We start from the raw sequence: 20,762 nt of genomic DNA, 5'->3' as shown, positions 1-20,762 counted from the left end.
GAGGAGACAAAAAAAAACAACAAACAACAGCAATTAAATCTCTACTCCATAACATAATACATGTTATTTACCCAAGCAAGCACTCTCCCAATATTCATTGAAATTCAGGGCAGTGTATCTCTGGTTAAATGAGTTTCACAAAAAGACTCAGAAGTAAGAATATATTTTCCTTCTGTTTTCAGATTAAAAAAAACTTTCGACTATTTTGAAGAGCACTACTGCTGGATAGAGCAGAGAGAAAAGTGACAGCTTCTCTCACAGCCAGCATTCAAACTATAAAAGACCAAAGCTTTCAGAGTGAAGATAAACATCTTTAGCAGCACTCAAAAAATTAAAACTAGTGTCAGCATCACCACTTCCTATGGGTAATTACCCTGTCGAACCAATTCCTTTCCTGCCTGCCAAGTCTGGTTAGAACTTCTGACCTGCATTTTAATCCCCATCCTTATGTCAACTAGACTGTGTAAAATAACATCACACTACCCAGGTTACAAAGGAGATGTTCTATACAAGCCTGCAATCAAAAATACTGCACTGTATCCCACAGCAAACCTCCATATGTATACAACAGGAAGGATAAAAGTACTGGATGCTGAAATCTACCATTACCAAAGAACTCAAGACAGAAAACCAGTTTCCTTTTATTTCACAAAGATGGGAAGGCAATCACATAAGAGGTGTTTTGTTGTGTTTTTTTCCCCTTTCAAACTGCACAGTTCAAATGAAGTGGTGGTACATTATAATTGCCTTTTCCAAGCAGCCTATTCAATTTTCAGGGTACTGATAAAGACTCTGCTAAAGTGCTATCTATGGTGGATGTTTTGTGATGTGAGCAGCCGTCCCACTAGGAAGGGGACAAAGGGTGTGGATGCAGCCTCTTTGCAGGGATGTTCAAGTTCACCTCGTATTCAAGTAGGCTCCCATTTGCCCAGGAGTGACAGGGATGTGTGTAGCATGGTGTGAAGTCTGAGCTAATGTATCCTTCCTTTCTGCAGAGACAGCAGCTCTCAGGATAGTGCTTCACGGGAGTGGTCACTCAGCCTTTGATCTGAGGCAGCTGGTGTCTTGGAGGTGTCAGGGAAGACTCAAACCTCCCTGCAAAATGAGATACCTCAAGATATGCCAGGCCCAACTAGCATCTTAATTAGACAGCAAGAAGTAATGTCTTTTTTACATGAATCAGCCTTAAATGTCTTCCCATAAAAAATTAAAAGCGATATAATTCCACTAACCATGGCTTGAACTCCCCACTCCTTTCTGTTTCTAATGAAACTCACAGTAGGAGACAAATTTGCCATGGGAAATGACCAGATCTCATAGGACAGGTGAGTTAATAAAGCCCTTTGAAAAGATAATATCTTTTACTAGGCAGGGCAGTTGAGTGAATACTTCAGAGCAAACACAATTTTTGATTAATATTTATTGCTTGTAGAGTTGGTTATAGCCATCATAATTTTCTCTGACTTCTCCTATATTCAGCATTATTCCACAATGTGCAACTTGTTTTCAGACCACATATTACCTGTGTTATTTGACTGAGATTGGGATAATTTGTTTTTGGCACAAGGATGACATCATCTTCCACTTCTTGACACAACTGACACTTAAATCTTACAGATGTTTCTCCAGTTAATAATTTCCTGTTTTCATTCCACCAATGTTTTCTAACATTTGTGAAGTAATTACTGGTCTCAGAGTGATTGCTACAAATTTTATCATAAACATAAGGGGTTCAACTTTGTTCTTACTTGCCTCATACTGACATCTAGAGAAAAATATTCCTTAGCTATTGCTTTTAAATATCTTGCAGAGCATGGAATGTGGCTCACCTGTGACCTTATTCACCATGTGGAAGAATTTTCCCAGTCAAAATTTAATAACAAAAAGTATTTTTCAAATCATGCAAATTGTACAGTATGTTTTCCACTTCCACCAGAAAGCCTGTTGTAAAAGTGTCTCTTTAGTGGAGGGAAAAATAATAATTCTTAAACTGTTTTTCTGTTTTCTGCAATTCATCCTCCCTTTACTTTTACTGTTTATATCTCCCCATATAAGAACATTCCCTGGATCTGATCATCATTTTTCAGAATGTCCCATTATCTTCTGAAATTGAATCACCCTTTTCACTGCTGGGGCTTATGGGGATTACCAGGCCTGACAAATAACTCTATATTTATAAACACACAACTCAGGCTTCCTCAGAGAAGGAGGGAACTTCAGATTTATGTTTTTAGGAGTCTTGCACTTGATATTTTGCAGATTTTAAAACAGTCTTCACCCAAATGGCAATCCTAAAATTCTCTATAAGAGTATATGCCATTAAGCTAACGAGAACATTAGTGGTGGCAGTATTTTCAGACAGACACATTCTATCCTTCTTTCCTGTCTTTTCCTGATAGAAAAAAGTAATAGATGATGCTCATCTACAGAATATTGGTACTTCTGAGTCGCCATTGGCAGGAATTCACTCAGCTGCATCTTCCAAGCTTTTCACTTGCATTTTAACTCCACAATGTGCTACAGCCCAGGCTTAACTAATGCCATTGTCAGGGTACTAGGCATCTCCTTTTCAGCCTTGTTCCCTGTGACCCAGCTCACAGGCACACAGCTCAACTCTTCAGCTCAGATTGCAGACTCCTGCTTCGAGCCCATCATGTGTCCACCTCAGTCCCTGGGCTGGCCCTGAGCTAATTAACTACACTTGTGCTCCAGTATTCCTCAGTTTGCTCACAGCACAAGTCATGTCACAGAAAAAACCAAAGTTCAATTTGTTCCTCACAGGAGAAAAGCAAGTCACAAAGCAAATGTGCTTTGAAAAACAGAATACATTTCAGAGACATAATTTTGAAAAATATTAATTAATGTATATATTTCTTATAGTAGATATTAGATTATATTTGTCTTCTACAGGTTCCTTTCACTATCTTTCCTTCACTTTTCTTCCCAGGAAATACCTCCTCCACTGCAGGTAAGAACATCTATTGTGCATCTAATTAAAATTCTAGTCACAGGCTAATTAGTAAAGTACCAATTAGAGTGGGATTAAGGCTTCAATATATTACAGACATTCCAAAGCAGAAATCTTTCCAAGTGTGAGGCTTCCAGCCTCTGAAAAAGATACTGTGAATGTTTCATTTTTACCCACGTTCCAAGCTGAAAACTTTTATGATATTAGTAGTGCTAGAAAGAAAATAATAAATAAACAAATAATAGAGTTTGATTGGAACTATTTTGACTACAATTTCATATTCATGCTTATCATGTATCAGAAGCATAATTGGTCTATTTTTTAATATACTTTTCTGGTTTATAAAATGTGGGTGGGAATATAATGTAATATGCATAACATGAGAACTAAATGCCTCATTTATCTTTCCTTTCCTGTTGTGCTGCTTGGATTATGAGCACTACAATAAACTTTCTCACAAATAAGTGTTTTTCTTGTTTCAGTATTTATAGGGTAAATAATATCTTTTATGAAGCCCTACTATATGTCATTCTTTTCATAAATAGTATATTTCCATTACATTCCATTTCTCGAGCTATGTCTGTGCCTGATAAAAATAATGCATGCTACATTTAAATCATTAGCTCCAAAAAAACCTATCTATCCTGGTTTAGGCCAGAATACAGTTCATTTTATTCCTAGTAGCTGGTACAGTGCTGTGTTTTGAATTTAATATGGGAATAATGTTGATAACACACTGTTGCTTTAGCTGTTGCTCAGTAGTGCTTACCCCAAGTCAAGGACTGCTCAGCTTCCCAGGCTGTGCCTGTGAGCAGGTGCACAAATGACTGGAAGGGAGCATGGCCAGGACACCTGACCCACAGTGGCCAAAGATATATTCCACACCTCAGAGCATCCTGCCCACTACATAAACTGGAGACAATTGGCCAGGAGGTGCCAATCCCTCCTTGGAGATGGGCTAGGCTTTGGTCAGTGGGTACCACTTACCTATCTTGGGTTGAATCTCTCTGTCTCATTATTATTACTCTCTCTGAGTCACTATTAGTACTACTACTACTACTACTATTATTATTATTATATTTTGCTTTGTTTCAATTATTGTTTGTATCTCCATCCATGAGTTTAACTTTTTCCCCCCTGATTCTACCAGCCATGGGGAGGGGTGGGGCTGGTGGTGGAATAAGCCAGCAGTTGCATGTGACTTACTTTACAGCTGGGGTTAAACCACCACACTACCTAAAGAAGCAGTTGCCTATAAGCCTGGAGAAGGCACTCCCCTCTGGAAAGCCCCACACATGTCCCAGGAGACCCCAAAATTCCTGACCTGAACCATGCACACGCAGTTTGATGTTTCTGAGAAGAGCCACCCCACTAGCACTGCCCATCCTGTTTGTCTGTGACAGATGAAGTGCCCCAGGGAGGCAGGACACATGCCAGTGAGGAAAACTGCCCACTGAAATTGATTAATTCTGGCATGAAAAATTCATCAAATCCCATGTGATGGCTGTGATGCAGCGGGCATTTGGAAAAAGAGGCTCCGAATCCCGGCCAGTGACACTTGTGACAGCATCTCAGGCTGGACAAAAGCTGCTTTTCTGTCCAAGCAGGGACACAGGAAACAGAAACACCTCTCTGCCCCAGTCCTGTCCAGCTGAGCATTCTGGGGCTCTGAAACTCTTGGAAGCATTTTGGGACCCAACTAGCTGGAAGTTTAAGTTTAAGATCAAGCATCCTTTATCTGAGCAGTCTGTATTTCCCTAGTGAGGAAATCTCAAACTCCTGATACAGAAGCTATTTTTTCTTCCATGAAATGATGGAAGCTTTGATTTCTCTGGGAATTAGAAGCATTAGGATGCAGAGAAATGTTCTGGTTTCTCAGTGGCTATTTTTTATGCTGTTGACAAATCTATTTTCTATGCAGCTGGTCAATATTTAAACCCAGCTTTGAGCAGACAGCAATACCATTTTTCAGCAGCACAGGCTTCTTGTCTGCCATTGCTTGGGACAGTTTTATCAAAATGTCCTTCATACATAACAAACTGCTGTTTCTTTTCAGGATTTACCAGCATCTGAAATTTTGATTTATGAAAATGAAAGAGCCTGCTAGAGTCTATCTAACCCTGACTTTATGAGGAACTTAAAAGCTGTAGTCAACATCCAGGATTCTGTTCATGCAGGATTCGTGGCAGTGTGAGAGAGGAGATTTTCCACTGATCTTTTATTTTCTCCAAATACAGCTATGTTAGGCAGATCCTGCTCTGCTAACTACAACACTTGTGGCTGCTTATTTCAAAGTGAACTTGGACTGGAGAACAGTGAGTTAAAAGGGACAGTAAGTGCTGGCTAAAACCATATTTCTGACATCACCAACCTCAGCAATCCTTGTAGTTAATAATAAAAATCCTGAAGGGCCATTTCAGAGCCCTCTTCCCCTTAATGGATTTATTGGTGCCTTATGAATGTTTTGTTCCACATGTTCTAATGAACCAAGTCCCTAATAGGCCTCTCTCAGCTTTACATTCCAGAGCTAATCTTTGGCACTGTAATAAAACTGGTCAATGCTCTTTCCTGAGGCTAGCTATAATTGCATTGCACTCACAAAGTGTGCTTGTACTTTATCTAGATGAGATTTTTACAGTGAAGAAAGAAAACAAAAGCTGTTGCTAAGTTCATCTCCAACATGAGTCTCAGCAAGTCTGACTCTTCTCATTTTCATCATATTTTTCAATTTTAATACCACCAAAAAAATTGAAATTCAGTCTTGATTTATTCCTTTAGTGAAATGTGTTTTTGTTTTTAAGAAAGAATTTTCCAATATACTTTTCATCAGCTCCTCCTTTTGGGAGTTTTGTATCCTTAGTGGGAAACTCAAAAATGCCTAATAAGGGACCCATTGCAACTCATTTCCATAAGGCACAGTTTGAATGCTGTGCAAATCTTATCTCTCAGGTCTAAAAAACAAGTGTGAAGGGATTAATAAAAAAAAAAAAAGGCATAATTTTGAGACAGAAAATATGAGAGTTAAAATATACCCATTTCATATTTAATACTGTATGGAATCAGCACTTCACTACAGGATGCCATGACAAAGGAAACATCAGTTGTTTTCCATGTGCACCAGGTTTAGGAATTCAAAATCTTCCTAACTAGGCCTAAATAAGGCCCAAAATCCTTATTTTTTATCCATCCTTTTCATGGGCACTTCCACAGTATAATTTCCAGCTTTTCTCTACAACATGAAGAAGAACTTCTCTTAAAGAACCTTACTACTCCAGACATGAAAGACATTTAAGAAAATGACTACTTGACACTTAAAATATACATGGGAAACTTTAAAAAGCTGTCATACAGGCATTGCTTAAAAAATTTTTCTAGCTCTTTTTGAGTCATGCTTCCTGATACTACAAGAAACTACTTTATTGGATGAAATATGGAAGGAAAACTAATGTTCAGTGCTTCAAATATGTTTTCATCTTTTAAGAGCACAAGATTATCCAATAAAATAATTTTGGTCAATTCCAAAAATCTTTTCTCCAGGGCTTCACTACCATCACTTCTGATAAACATTAGGGGCTGATTCCAGCTAACTGCTACAGATTTAAATGTATAATTTCAAAGTTCTATTCAAATGGGATTAAAAAGTTGTATTTAATCTAAATTTTATTAAATATTTTAAAACAATAAAGAAGATGCCAATTTCCTTTATATATGACCTTTTAGAGCCTTAGTTCAACTAAGGGGTAGCTAGAAATAATCTCCACTAATGGTCATTTATTTTTTGTTATACTCAAAACATATTCCAGGAAAAGAAGAAGCCCCCAAAACTCAGACACAAAAGCTGATAATATACAATACCAAATCCGATTTGTCTGATGTGAAAATATTTTTATGAAGTTTTCCCAGGAGCTCATTTTGGAGCTGTATTTCACTGGCATTGTAGCTTTTCCTTCAAAATATGATTTTTTTAAAACTATTTTTCTAAAAGCCAAGATCAACAAAGAACTGATGACCTTTGAACACTCAAATATGTAGTTCTATTCATCTCACTTAGTTAGATAAGGCATAATTCATAGACAAAACTGTAATGAAATTCAAGGGATAAAAACTATAAGGACTATCACAGGAAGCATTTAATTGATAATCTGATACTTTGATAGTCTGGTCCTCTTTCTTTTTTATTTGCCATTGTAGAGACAAAAAGGAGGTTGCAGGATATCAAATATAATTAAAATCTTACTTAGTCAAAGGGATCTTTCAGTTCTTCTTGTACTGCCATAATTAAACCCAAATTCATTTGAGAGTAAGCTGTCAGTGATACAATTGTGTTAGGAAGCATTTCTTGGCTTCTGCCAATTTTAATAATACAAGCTGTCAGTTTTGGTAAATACAGATTTGATGATTATTTGCTGTAGGACAGTAGGTACTTTCATGTCCTCAGAATTACAAAACCAACTAAATAAACCAAATGGTGGTTGCAGGAGAAAATGCATTCCTAGGAAGCTGAAATTATTGAGATCCTTCACATGTACTGGGAAAATCTCACTAAAATTAAGTACTGTGAGTAGTCAAATAAATTACTTAATAGAACAGCTACTGGCTTTGTAACCTTACCTGATGAAAAGTTTTGGCAGCCAAACAATTTATGCAATAGCCACTGATCCAGAGGAGTTGAAAAAAAATCTTATCAGCTAGGATGTGTTTCATTATACAACTGACAACCAAGGAGTATTTAAGGTTTTTTATCTTTATGCCTGAAACAGATACCTTTGGATTTTTTTCTTTTCAATTTTTGGAAATGTTACAACAAATAGATTTATAGAAAAGAAAGTCTGAACTATATCTAAACAACACAGCTAGAAAAAAGAATCTTTAAAAACAATCCCATGGAATTTCAAGTCTCTCCAGCTCTATTTGCCAGAAAGGGAGAAAATAGATTTCAAATGAAAGAATGATGAGGCACTGAGGAAATTGTTCACCTATACTCTTTCATAGTGGTAGCTGTTAATTTGTCCTGAAGCTCAGTGAGAGCAGGCACTAGGACAGAAGAATGATACCAGGATGGGAATTAAGGCATTTAGGAGCATTCTGGGTTAAGTATATACCTTCTGAGACAAAGAAAGCTTTGATTACTGCATCTGTATGAATCTCACACAGAGAGAAATCAGATCCTTAATGCAAGCAGGAGCAGCCTCCAGGCTGATCTAATTAATATCTGAAGAAGGCATTTTTAGCAATTAGCTGCTTTAAGGGCATAAAGGAATGTAAGATTTTATCTTTTTTACCTGGCCATATCCCTTCTGTGAGTGGCCCTTGGGTAACAGGAATACAACTTGATTGTTTTGGTGGCTGCATTCAAATGATGATGCTTTGAAAGCAGATGTCAACTTGTTAACTTTAATTCTGTTTTCAAGTATCAGATCTCATTGAAAATCACACCTCTATGTCTCTAATTTTGTGGTGGAAAAAGAAATTTCACATGCATTTTTTAAATTATTTCACTAGGCAGCCTTAGTTATAAAAAAGTTCAATCCTCAAGATACTCAGTTAAGATACTAACTCTGCTGAAGTCATAATGACTGAAATGAGGGTCTGTACATTCCTGCCCCATAAGTGCCTGCCTGCATAGCCCTCAACAACCACACAAGCAATACAGCATACAGTCATTATACACCACAGGAACAGAACAGGTAGGCTGGCAGTACCACTGGTAACAGAAGAATCAGCAATAAAAACCAGCAATGGGATGTCTACCTTTGTATAGAGCTTAAGTGACAAGAAATCACATGTCAATATAAGAATTTCTGAGTCTTCTAATGATGAATACATAGAAAAGCTAACATGGGCTCCTGTTCAACAAAAGCTTTCTTTAACCTGCCCTTATCCTGCAAAACCTTTGCATACACACTGAACCCAAAGCATATGCTTGAATTCCATTGTAATTACCATACTTAGCCAAAGAGGAATAGGCTGCTGAACTGGGCTCAAAAGTTTTCTATTTAGTTCTCAATAGATGTCTAAGAAAAAAGGGCAGCCTAAAAGCAGTAGGTTACATAAAAGGGAATGTACTTGGAAATGGCACTTCAAGGAGGAGTCAGTGTCTCCCAATAAAGATAACCTTTAATCACATAACAGAGAGCACAGCTCCTCTGCATGTGATGTGGAAGTTTACAGAGTATTGAGGTCACTTTGAAAACAAAAGGAATTAAAGAATTAAAGAGCATTAGGAAACAGAAGAATCTTTCACCTGTTCATCCTTTTATTCATTATTTGGATGTATGTTGAGATGCTATTCATGACACTCTTATAAACTATGAAGAGAAATACACTTTATGCCAGTTCCTACATCACTGGTTATTCCTAAAGTACCCCACAACAAAAGTTAGCACAAGCTTTTCTTTTCCAAAACTGTCTTTGATGCAAATGTATTCTGTCTTTGCCTCCCAGCAAATTTAAGCCTCCCTTTGCTGGAGTACTCTCACACAGTATTATCATAACACCCTTTCACATTAGTCTAGGTAATTTATTTCAATGATTAAAAAGGTGCAGCTATTAACTAGGAGCAGAAATTTTTGCAAAACTATCCTTTTAATTAATAGAAAGGCATATTATGTCCTCACTAGAACACTAGTGTGTTAGACATAAGGCTGTGGAAGGCTGTAATAACTTAAAACAATTGAAGAAAAAAACCCACCCTTATTTCAACAGGTAAAGGACAACAGGAAATGAAAGCAAATGCAAACAAAAAAAAAATGGACAGCTTGATATGCACTATCAGCTAGTTCATTTTCTCAAATAAAAAACCTAATATAACAAATTACTTTTAACCTAATTAAAATCTGACATTATTTTATTAGGCAATATCATTATTACAATAGCATACAGAAGAAAATGAAACACAATATAATTATGTAGCAAATAGTCTCATATATTAAGATAGAACAGAAAGCTAATGCTTGAAATATTGAATTCAAAGATAATGGCTTGTAAATGGACACAACAGAAACAGGCTGCTACATGTGATTCACTCTTCTGTGTCTCTCAGATAATGCACATTACTTCCAACACTGGTTGGACCCTGCTAAACTCGAGTTAGTGTTGTATATGCTTGAGGAGAAACATTTTAAATAAAACAGTATTAATTATATTGCAAAAGAACATTGAGATTATAAAAATTCCTCCAATACCACATAAACATTTCAGCTACTAGAAATGGGCTTGTAAGCAGACTCTCATCTGGAGAAATTTCAGTGTCCTGAATGTACCTTTCCCACGGCAAGAAGGGAATGTGAAGAAAGCCAAGGGGAGCACATGAAAGCCCAGAAGAAGCACATCGAAGCAGGCTGGCACTTATGGCTGCAAAGATCCCTGATGTGCTGTGAAATCCCCAAATGGTTGTTTAAAGATTTTTCTTTGTGTAAAATGAAGTAGATCACTTCTTAGAAACACTCCTCTAAGGGTAGTCAAGGCAGAATACACACTCCTACACAAGCACTGCTCTACAATGCACACAGTGCATCAACTTTTGTGGAAAGATGACATTTGTATCATTAACAACAGGAAATAAGAGGTGCCAAAACAGGCAAGACACTGTCACACAGCACTTCATGTCTTATGTCATGTTCCCCCAAAGACTAAATGTCCTCAAACTATTTCTTCAACACCTTATTCCTTTGAAAATATTTCATTTTCCTTCTAATGCAACACAACAGTTCCAGGAGAACCACCGCAAAAACCACTCCACAGAGAAACTCAGTCACTGAAGCATGAGCTGTAAAGGCTGTAAAGCCATTCCCAAGACCCACCACACTTAAGAGTTATTTTACAAAGACCAGTCACCAAAACTCAACAGCCATCACCTATGAGAAGGTCTCACAGCTGAAAGGAGAAGAGGAAGGGGTGGCCAATGTGAAAGCACAGAGACATCCCACAGAAAAGCAAGGGGCACTAAGGCCTCCAGCAGCTTGCAAGGCACAATATATCCTTGGACAGAGAGTGGCAATGCAAACTGTTACAAGCCAATTTTTATGTGAAATGCATCAGTTCTGAGCAGATAAAACACTTTACAGATGCTTTCAGAATGAAGCACTGACCACAGCAGCCCAGTGGCCAGGTACTCGTGGCTGCTGCAGGGACACTTCAATTAGGGCACGAAAACGAGAGCATTACATGAATCCTTGCAGAGAGCAGTAACATCTACAGGCCTGGATTTTGACAAGAAAAACAGACTTGAATTCACTGCCACAGTGACAATTTGCAATTACAGCCCCTCCACCCCCAGACGGCCTGTGTACAACACCCATTCTCTGAGCCAGCAGCAGCTCTCCTGAGTGATGCTCCAGCCACACACTGAGACACTGCTGTAGGAAATGCCACCAGCCTAATCCAGAGAGCAGCAGAAACTGGCTCTAAGGAGAAATCTGTGCGAGTTACAAGTGCCACACCACTGTCTGGACAAAACCATGTCCAATTTGACCCTGCTGATAAGTAGAGACAATTCTTAAACTGGTCCAGATGCATCTCAATTGAAGGTGTTTGAGTTGGTAATAAGCAGATTTGAGCTAAGCTGGTTAATGATATTTGCAAACAAGAATAAGTACATTTGCACCTCAGGTGTCATTTGCTTAATTCTGAGAGCATGTCTAATATTCTTCTGGGTATTCTGGCAAGAAAGCAACAGTGTATTTTTGGTCTGCCTTATCAAATGCATCACATCAGAGTAGGAAGCAAGAGACCTCCTCCTCCTCCTGTTTGGCTCTGGTTCAACTACACTCAACTATTACATTCTAGTTTAGGCACCAAGTTGTCTGGAAGCCATTGACAGAGTGCAAGGAGATGCAGAGAGATGGGAAAACACTCCAATGACAGAGCAGAGAGTCTTATTTCTGGGAAGAGAGTAACATCAAATCTATACAGTTTTGTTAAATGCTGATGAGCTGGGAATAAAAATGCTATCTGCTGTTCATGTTGGGGAGAGAATTATAAGGTGTGATGTACAGGGTTTAATTAGGAGTAACAGGAATAACATTTAAACACAGAAAACGTCTGATCTCAACAGGGGAACTCGAAGTGAAAGATGTACGAGGCTGTAGACAGTCTCTCAAGAGAAACAGTGAATGCCCTAAAGTCTGTGGCTTTTAAAACTATCCCAGTAAATCTTTTGAAACATATATTGCAGGCCCAATGCTACTTTCAATGAGGTGAAATGGAGACTCCAGACATATTTCTGGATGAGAATCTCAGTGGTATAAAAAAACATGTAGTAGAGTTTTATCAGCAGAGGCTCATCTTGCATTCTTCACCTGTGGATATGTTTTTTTCCTCCTGCATATTTCATAATTTAGTTTCTTAAACATAGAATATTCAAAATAGACCATTTCAGCAGCCACATCCCACTCCCCCACTGCTCCTTCTGCCTTCACAATTACCTTTGTTTTGTCCCTCCCAAACCATCCATTTGCCTCTAGTGACTTGTGACGTTTCAGAGTTGCCCTGTCTTAGATCACGGGGTTGTGATGTCCAGCAGCAGAGTGCTCAGTGTCATCTGATCCACTTTGCTTCTTGCCTTAGTCCTGTGAGTGTCAAACAGAGAGCAAAGGAAGGGAGCAAACCATCCAGCTGGATTTTGGGCACTGGGCTCAGGTCTCCTGTGTGTTAAAGAGATGCCAAAAGCTGATACATGAAAAATACAGAAGAATTGGCAAACACCCCTATGACCTGTGACTGAGATGACAGTAACACCCTATAAAACAGGGAAATGCATTAAAACCACAAGCTGACTGTGAGCAGTGTTAGAGTTGTTAGGAAGCTGCTCCTCCCTTAGTAAAGGGGGCTGGCCAAGCCTTTTGGCACAAATGCTTTCTCAGGTGTTCTCCACCTGCTATGAGAAGAAGTGCTGGTGGGCAATATTTTTGGACTAAATTAGCTGCCAATTAACTGATGCAAGGAAGGCTGACAACAGGCCCGGAAATCACTTTTCAAGCATTATCTGAAAAATCACTTTTCAGCTCAAAAATTTCCATTTCCAAACCCCAGAGAGACAAAAGATCATTTTGTCTTCTCAGTCCATTGCTTATTGACTCAGGTTATCAGTTATCTCAACTGATTTCAGCTCTTCTAATACCTGCATTTCACTACAGATGCCCAGAGGCAAAGGGTACTTAGGAATTAGAGGTGTGAATTCATTTCCAGAGGCACTGAAACAGATTTAACAAAATCCTTTGGGTAAATATTTAGCTGCAGGCTTGGTTTTAAGCAATCCTGTGAAACTGTGTTTTACAACACAAATGAATGGAAAAGGGGACTCTAAGGAGTCAGAGAGGCAGATTATTCCCAGTTGCTTACAATTTTATTTTTTTTATTAACCGTTTTGCCACTCAATCCTACTTTCAGAGCAGCTAGAGAGCACAAACACCTTTGTTGCAGAGTGCTGAAATATTTGGCAGAGGCCTTTTGGTAGAGTCCCTTGCATACATGACTTTATTCTGCACTTGAAGAGAACAACTGAAAGGATTTCAAATGGCAATCTCCAGCACCAGGAGGTTTGTTTATATCAAGTGCCAGTCATCCCCCACTATTATCCTCACTATTTAAGGCTCTGTCCTCTAATGCACAGCATCACAGAGATTTGGGACAGACACAAAAGCATTACACTTAGCACTTCTGTAGGTAGAATTTGTAGTCAGTCAGTTTCTAATACAGTCAGTCAGCCTGCAAAGGTTTTAGCATAGCAGTCATGTAGCTTATAAATAACCTGGCAGCATTAATAAGGTCAAAATAAGGAGGGGAAAAAGAAACAGTAACAGGATCCCTTCACACTTTAGTTTCATCTAAGATTTTGCCTTTTTGATAATCATCTTAGGTGTGTAAGAAACATACTCAAGGTTGAGACACAAATAACTAAAATTAATCAGATAATTTCAGAGTGTTCTGCTGAAATTGTTCTGACTGAAATAGTGTTGCTCTCTTGAGGGGAATATTAGAAAACATCAAAAAGTTTGCAAGTTTTTAAGATTACAGATTTATAAAACTGTAAAAATACATACATATAAAAATTATAATCCATTTTAAAAAGAAAGTGTTGGAGAATCAACATTTTTAAGGTCCTGAAAGTTGCTGAATCTGTCAGCAGCAGTTTGTGACATCTGCTGAATTCTTGAATGTTGCCAAAAACTCAGATACTGGAACAGTTTTAGGTGAGCTGCTCTGAAGAGGAAAAATATTGAGCACCAAATTCAGTGCTTCACATCTGAATGCTTTCTGCTCACCTCTGAAATCTCAACAGAAAAGCCAGGTACAAACATTAAAAAAAAAAAAAAACCTGCACTGCATCCAACTTGAATATTGTATTTGCTACGATCAGAATGACACATCACATTATCTTAGTCCTGACTGCTCAGTCCTTGACAGGCAAAGGATCAGAAAAACAATGAATACAGTACAAGGAAGTACTCCCTCAAATGTCTAAGGGAAAGATGTTCCTATTCTCCTCATGCATACCAAACAAACAGTAGTCACATCTGAACATGTTGTTACATCACGATAAAGAAAGTGTTCGTTTTATGTTTGTTTCCCTAGTATTAAAAACACTGACTGCAAAACAGGTCAACACCTGAATGTTTATCGGATAGAAAACCTTTTAAAATTAAAATTTTTAAGTTTCCCACAGGCAACATCAACTCAGAATAATCTTTTGTTCTCTACTTCTATGCATGAAAAAGAATTCTATACACATTTTTGGTCCTTCCAGGCAAAATACAGCATCTCGACCACCACTGACCTGGTACAAAGGTATTTTACTTGTTCCTGAAGTCACAAAGCATCAAACACAAACTCCAGTATATGCATCAATTTATGCTGATATTTATGGAGGAAAAGTACAGATTGGGAAAAAAAGAGGGACCTTAAGGTATACTTTTCAGTCTTTTTACAGTGTGACTTTAAAAAACAAAAATGTCTTTTTCCTTATTTTTTGTCTTTTTTCCCTCTGTAAACAATCCTCTGATATTCCAGGCAGGTAATTGTATGGGAAAGCAAATGTTAGTTCTTTAAAAGAAAGGGTTTAGGTTTCCTCAGAAGGCAAAGGGTTTAGGTTTCCTCAGAAGCTGAGGCAAAGCTGCCTGAATGATGGAAGAGCAGACACTTAGATCTGCATTTAATGGCTCCTAGCTAGAGTTACCTGAGTCCTGGAGCAAAATATTGTGGTGGATTTCTCTTGTCTGGAACAAACACTGTGAATTTTACTTTGAAAACAAGACATCCTGGTACAACCCCTGCTTCTGCCTTGAAGATGTCCACTGTAAAATGCAACAGTACTTGCTCTACTCCTTGCATGCCCCCAGGTAATCTCCCTCAGCATCAACACCTGGGACAAGGCAGACATAACACTGCTCCTCTAATTTCTGCCACAGAGACAAAGGGCAAAATTAACATCTCTCCATAGAAACAAACACTTCTAAAAGTCAGAAGCCATTTACTCTGAGTATTGCTATCCCTTAGCTTGATGTGGACTTACTTCCTTGAGCTGATATCCAACACAGGCTGCTACAGCAATATCCTTTCACAAATGCAACCTGCACAACACCTTATGGAAAATGTTTTGTAGGGATCTCAAAGTCCCAGTAAACATGTCTAAAATCTCTCCCCTTAACAGTGGGCACTGAAGCCTGTTGAAATCCACCTGGAGTTTTTGGCTGCAGCCCTGTCAAGTGAAATACCCTCTTGTTTGTGGACAGAAGGCCTGGGCTGACGTCTGCAGCCATGCTTGGCCTGCACTGGCTGGGGCTTCTCTGCAGCTGGCATGCCAACTTTCCTACAGGCCATGAACTTCAGAGTGGCTCTTCTCCAGCATGGTACATTCATTTAGAGCAAAAAAGAAGGGAACAGAAAGGATGCATATGTCTGCAAGAGAAAAACATCTTCTCTTGAAAAGCAGAGTTTAATCTCAGTTCTACTTAAATCAATGAAAAGGCTTGCAATTACTTCAATGACAATGAACTCAATTTTGCCAGGATTTTACCTATGTTTAATTTTAGCCATAACATCTTGTGTCTTCAAAAGTAACCTATGATTTAGGATACCTCTATTTCTGGATATATTGTAAGATGTCCATTAGATGTCCACTTTCATAGAAGAAGAGTTTTCATTCTGTACCAAAAGATCAAGCTGGGCGCAATGAAAATAAACATCATCCTTTGAAAACAATCTCATCTGTATGTTTGTTTATTTTGTAGTGTTGCAGTGTTAAAATTAGAATGCTGCAAGGTTAAATTGTAATGTGATCAGATTCAAAATCAAGAGGGAGCCAAGACAAAAGAACAGCAACATCAGAAATAACAACCTATAAGAGATGAATGACAGCAATGTGGGAATCAACAATCACTTCTGCTCTTTAGTCACTGTGAAGTTCCCAATGAAAAAAGTGGCATTTGTCAGAAACCACAGGATCTGGTTCATCCTAGAGTGGCAGATGTGAAACTGTCTCTACTGGAGACTGTATAAACCATTTGATCAGCTCAATTTTTTTCCACATCTTTATCCACTTTAATAACTTTGGATTTAAAATAATATGCTGTTTTTACAAAGACAAGGAAGTCACCTAATGACCTTGAGGTATTAATTTCAGTCACTGATTCCAATGGAAGTAATCTATCACTTAGCTGTCCAGAATTTTGACAGGAAAAGTGTAACCAGCAAACAGTGAATACAGTTTGCATGGGACACTCCCAGAAGAGAAAGGTTTAAAATATTCTCCATCCTTATGCAAAAAATCAAAGAAGAGAGGGGAAGTTATTTTAAAATGTGGGCATAACAACTGAAACTCTTCTTCTTGGCCTGCAGGAGTTTTTAGGGACCAGGGATGGTCTGTTCTGCGTTCAGCACATCACTGGGGCCTTTCTGTTCGCATCTGGCCAGCCAGTGGAAGGGAAGATGGATTAGCATTTTCCCAGGCAAAATGTACTTAAGGCCCTGGTATTACTTGCCTAGAAAATAAGTTTCAGAAACCAGAATGGGGCTTCAGATATTTACTATCCCCCTCCAATAGGTACAATTGAACAATATAAAAGTCCGGGCTTGACAGTTAATTCAAAATCAGAAACATCATTATGAAGACATATTCTTTCATGTGGTAGCACTCAATTAAAAATACACTATGTAGAGTATTTTATTTCTGTTAGAAATTCCAATTTACACTTTAGGTTTATGGACAAGGGGAGGGCATTTCAGCTGAACAGAAAATGTTATACTTTTTTTTTTTTACAAACTGGTGAGATCATTGCAATGTTGTCCTTACACTATTTACAGCCTTTTATTATTTATTTACAACCTTAACCTGGTCTTGGTCAGAATTCAAAATACAGTTACAGTGAACTTAGTAAAAGGGAGCAAAAGCACTTTGTGCTCCTTGTCTCACTATTTTCAGATTTGTTGCTGTTCTCTACATTGCCAAGTCAAACCCCAAACCAAAGAAAATTTTCTGAACTAATTGCACTGGTAGACTGCTGGAAAAACTTTTTATTTCCTAGGCTTTAGAAAGACAAATGGGAACAGAATGGCCTGGCTACATTCTGAATTAGCTTTTGGAAGGATTTCTTTGAACTTCACCCAAAACTTAAGGGCCTGGGATGTTCTGCTATTCAAAATATATTTCTGAACTGCAAAAGCTATTTCTGCATCTACCTGATACATTCTCTGCCTTACAGAAGAAGAACTCCTAGAATTTCAGCAGTTTAAAATCTCATCTTTCTCTCCATGCAGCTCAGTTAAATGTGCTGAGTCCCTTGTTTGACTAAGAGAAAACAGAGAGCAGGCTGGAAAAAAAGCCCTGCAAAGAAAATGCTTCCCTGCTAGCCATACACAGTCCATATGTGTGGAATCACAATCTCTCCTGCAAGGAAGGTCCCCAAGACCTGAAACTTCCCAGAACCACTGCAAGCTGGTGATACTCCAGCTCATGGGAATTTGCCTCACTGCTTGTACCAACTGGTTGTGTTTGATGGCACAAGGGTTTCCTGTTGCAGCCACTTCAGTTTGCTTTAAAACCATTAGAATGTCCCTTGTGTCAGAATAATTACACTTAGGCTCTTAAAAACCAAAACCTGACCCAAAATGAATAATTATTTAATTCTGCTTTTAGTCTCTTAAGTTATTTATGTGATTTACAGACTTTTATATTACCAACTCAGAGAAAAAAAACAACCCTAGTAATGGCTAGCTTAAAACATACTCCTTCTTTAGATTCTAATCATGGTTCAGGATTACTCCATTTCCCTGAATTTAATACATCACTAATGAATTCACTCTGTAAAGGAGACTCAGCACTGAGGTGCAGCAAAAACATGAAAGAGAAGGCATGGCAGGAGCTGGTTGCATAACCTTACACAAGATCCAGCTGTAAGAAAAGGTTTCTTCTTTCCCCAGCAGCCAGTGTCCTGTCTCTGTGCTCACAATCCCCCATCATCCCCTTCTGTCATGAACCCACAGATTCTCCTTTCCAAAGATCATTGCCAAGCATTCAAGGTGGAGAGACCACCACTGCTCCCCTGTAACACATTATCTTGGCACTCAGGGAAGGGATTTCCAAGTCTCCAGTACAAAAACACCTAAGAGCAGTTCAGAAACAAGATGAGAGAGAAGGGAGTGACAATGCAGCCCAGGGAAGGCAGTGGGGACACCAGAGGAGAAGGGAAATACAGGGAATGTGCAGCCTGGAAGCTAAGGGGTTCCTATCAGGTCTTTCATATTAAGATACTGCAAATATTTTCAAAGCCCACAGAAGAGAGTGAATTGTACCTTTGAATATAAAATTTTCAGAGGTCAACAATTACATTTCTAACAGGGAACAAACACAGAGGGCTTATGGAATAAAACAAGAACAACAGGTATTTTTGGTCAGCCTACATGAAGAACACATGAGTTTGAAGCAGTGCACCAGAGAAGCATTTGGGCACCTGCTGCATGGCTGCTGCCATGGGAGCTGTGTGTGCACTGCTCAGGAAACAACGAATGGCTGGCAGGAAATGATCATAATCCAACAGTAGCTCTTTTGCTTAGAGGCCAAAGGACTGGGCTTTGTTTCTCAAGCCACAGGAGGCAGCACATTTAAGATGCTCAGGACTGATGCAGTTAGCTACAGGGTAGGATAATATTCTTTGAAAATAGCTATGGCCACACTTCCAGTGAAACAGGAGGCACATCCTCACCTCTGTATCCACATCATTGCCCACGACTACCAACTGTCTTCCATCCTGCAGTGCTGCTAAGATGTATAAAGTAAAATCATGGTTTGAGATGAGAGCCCCTTTCCATATGTCACAAACTGGTGGTTTTGCTATAATACTGTCCCAGTACATCCACCTGTATAACTGGGACAGATGCTATAATGAGAAAATTACCTACTAAGATGTGAAGAGAAGTTTGAATGCCTCACTGCCATAAGGCAACACGGTCTAACTGGATTTTTCCTAAAGATTAAAAATTACCATAGTTTCAAGACCTCAGTGCTTAAGTGTGGGATCTCAGGATCTGAGTCCTGAGATGCCGGGCCACCGAGACCACCCTTGGGGGGCCCGGGAGTCCTGGAATGTTGCCAGAAGTGTCTGGTGGCAGGACTTTGACCCTACATGGGAGACGACACCTGTATGAAGATAAGAGGACTTCACCGGGGTGAATGGCGAAAAGATTAGTTAATTAGAGGGTGAGACACAAGGTTTAGGATTTATGTACAGGGGGGTTTAGAGAAGTAAGATGGAGGAATTGGGGTGTGTCCTGTCCTTCTTCTTCTTCTTCTTCTTCTCCTCCATCTTCTTTGGTGATGGTGGCACTTTCGGATTGGTCATTACTGAAAGTGCACCGAGTAATAAGAATAAATGGTATTGGGGAAAAATGATAAATATTGTACACGTAACAATGGGTATAAAGATAGGTGGCTTTACGGAGAGCGGCACAGTGTGCCCATGGCTGACTGCTGAGCAGACCTCTGTCGGGCTGAAAGAACATCTTTTAGATAAACAATTAATAAACATAAAAACCAAAAGAAGAACTGAAGCCTCTTCTCGTCCTTCGATACGCGGGCTGTCCCAAGGCCACTCCGGGCCTTTCCAGGCCCTTCAAACAGCCGAAAACCGGACACTTAAGTGCATTCCTTAAAGCCTGATGATGAAAATCCTCTCAGGAAACTAATACAGGGGATGAAGTAGAATTTAAAACAGTCTGTCTATTAGATACTGGGGGTGGGGGGGAATCCATTTGTGTTGCTATTTAGGGCCATAATGTTTCTTTGAGCAGGGAATCACACAATACCATTTCTATTAAGCTTAAATGTTTTCAAACATAAACTTCTTTACAATAATCCAATTAAAGCACTTTTCCATGTTTAAACATATTCCAAATAACATGTGTTACTCCTTATTTTGGAAATTGTTGCACCATTTGTTCTGTCTAAAAACCACATTTGTATTCATACAGATGAAGTCTGATCAGTTAAATTCTGGTGTTAATATTGTTGTTGAATTTTCCCCCTAGACTAGTTATACAGTTTGACCGTGCTACTAAATTAGGCACCCTAGGAAAGCCAACTAACTGAAATATGGTTTCTTCCAGGAAATCTGGAAAGGATCACATTTTCCCCTTTCTGCAGTTCCTGATCCCTCTTCAATTAAAGAAAAGAAAAAGCATTCAGATTTCTCTAACAACTTTTCCTCGTGAGGATCTTGATGATCATTCATTCTCAAACAAGACAAGAAGACAAGACAATCATTTGGTAATCTCCTGTCAGGCAGAAGATCTTACCAGTGCT

General features: G+C 38.8%; 1 protein-coding gene across 19 annotated transcripts in view; it reads right to left on the bottom strand.

Moving 5' to 3' along the window:
* The window catches only part of DTNA (dystrobrevin alpha), a 226,053-nt gene that overhangs the window by 100,057 nt on the left and 105,234 nt on the right, over window positions 1–20,762 (bottom strand). The window lies entirely within an intron of this gene.

Source organism: Zonotrichia albicollis, chromosome 1, assembly GCF_047830755.1.
Source record: "Zonotrichia albicollis isolate bZonAlb1 chromosome 1, bZonAlb1.hap1, whole genome shotgun sequence".
In the NCBI taxonomy this organism is placed as follows: domain Eukaryota; kingdom Metazoa; phylum Chordata; class Aves; order Passeriformes; family Passerellidae; genus Zonotrichia; species Zonotrichia albicollis.
Note: the sequence above shows the minus strand (reverse complement) of the source record. Positions and strands in the feature narration are given on the sequence as shown.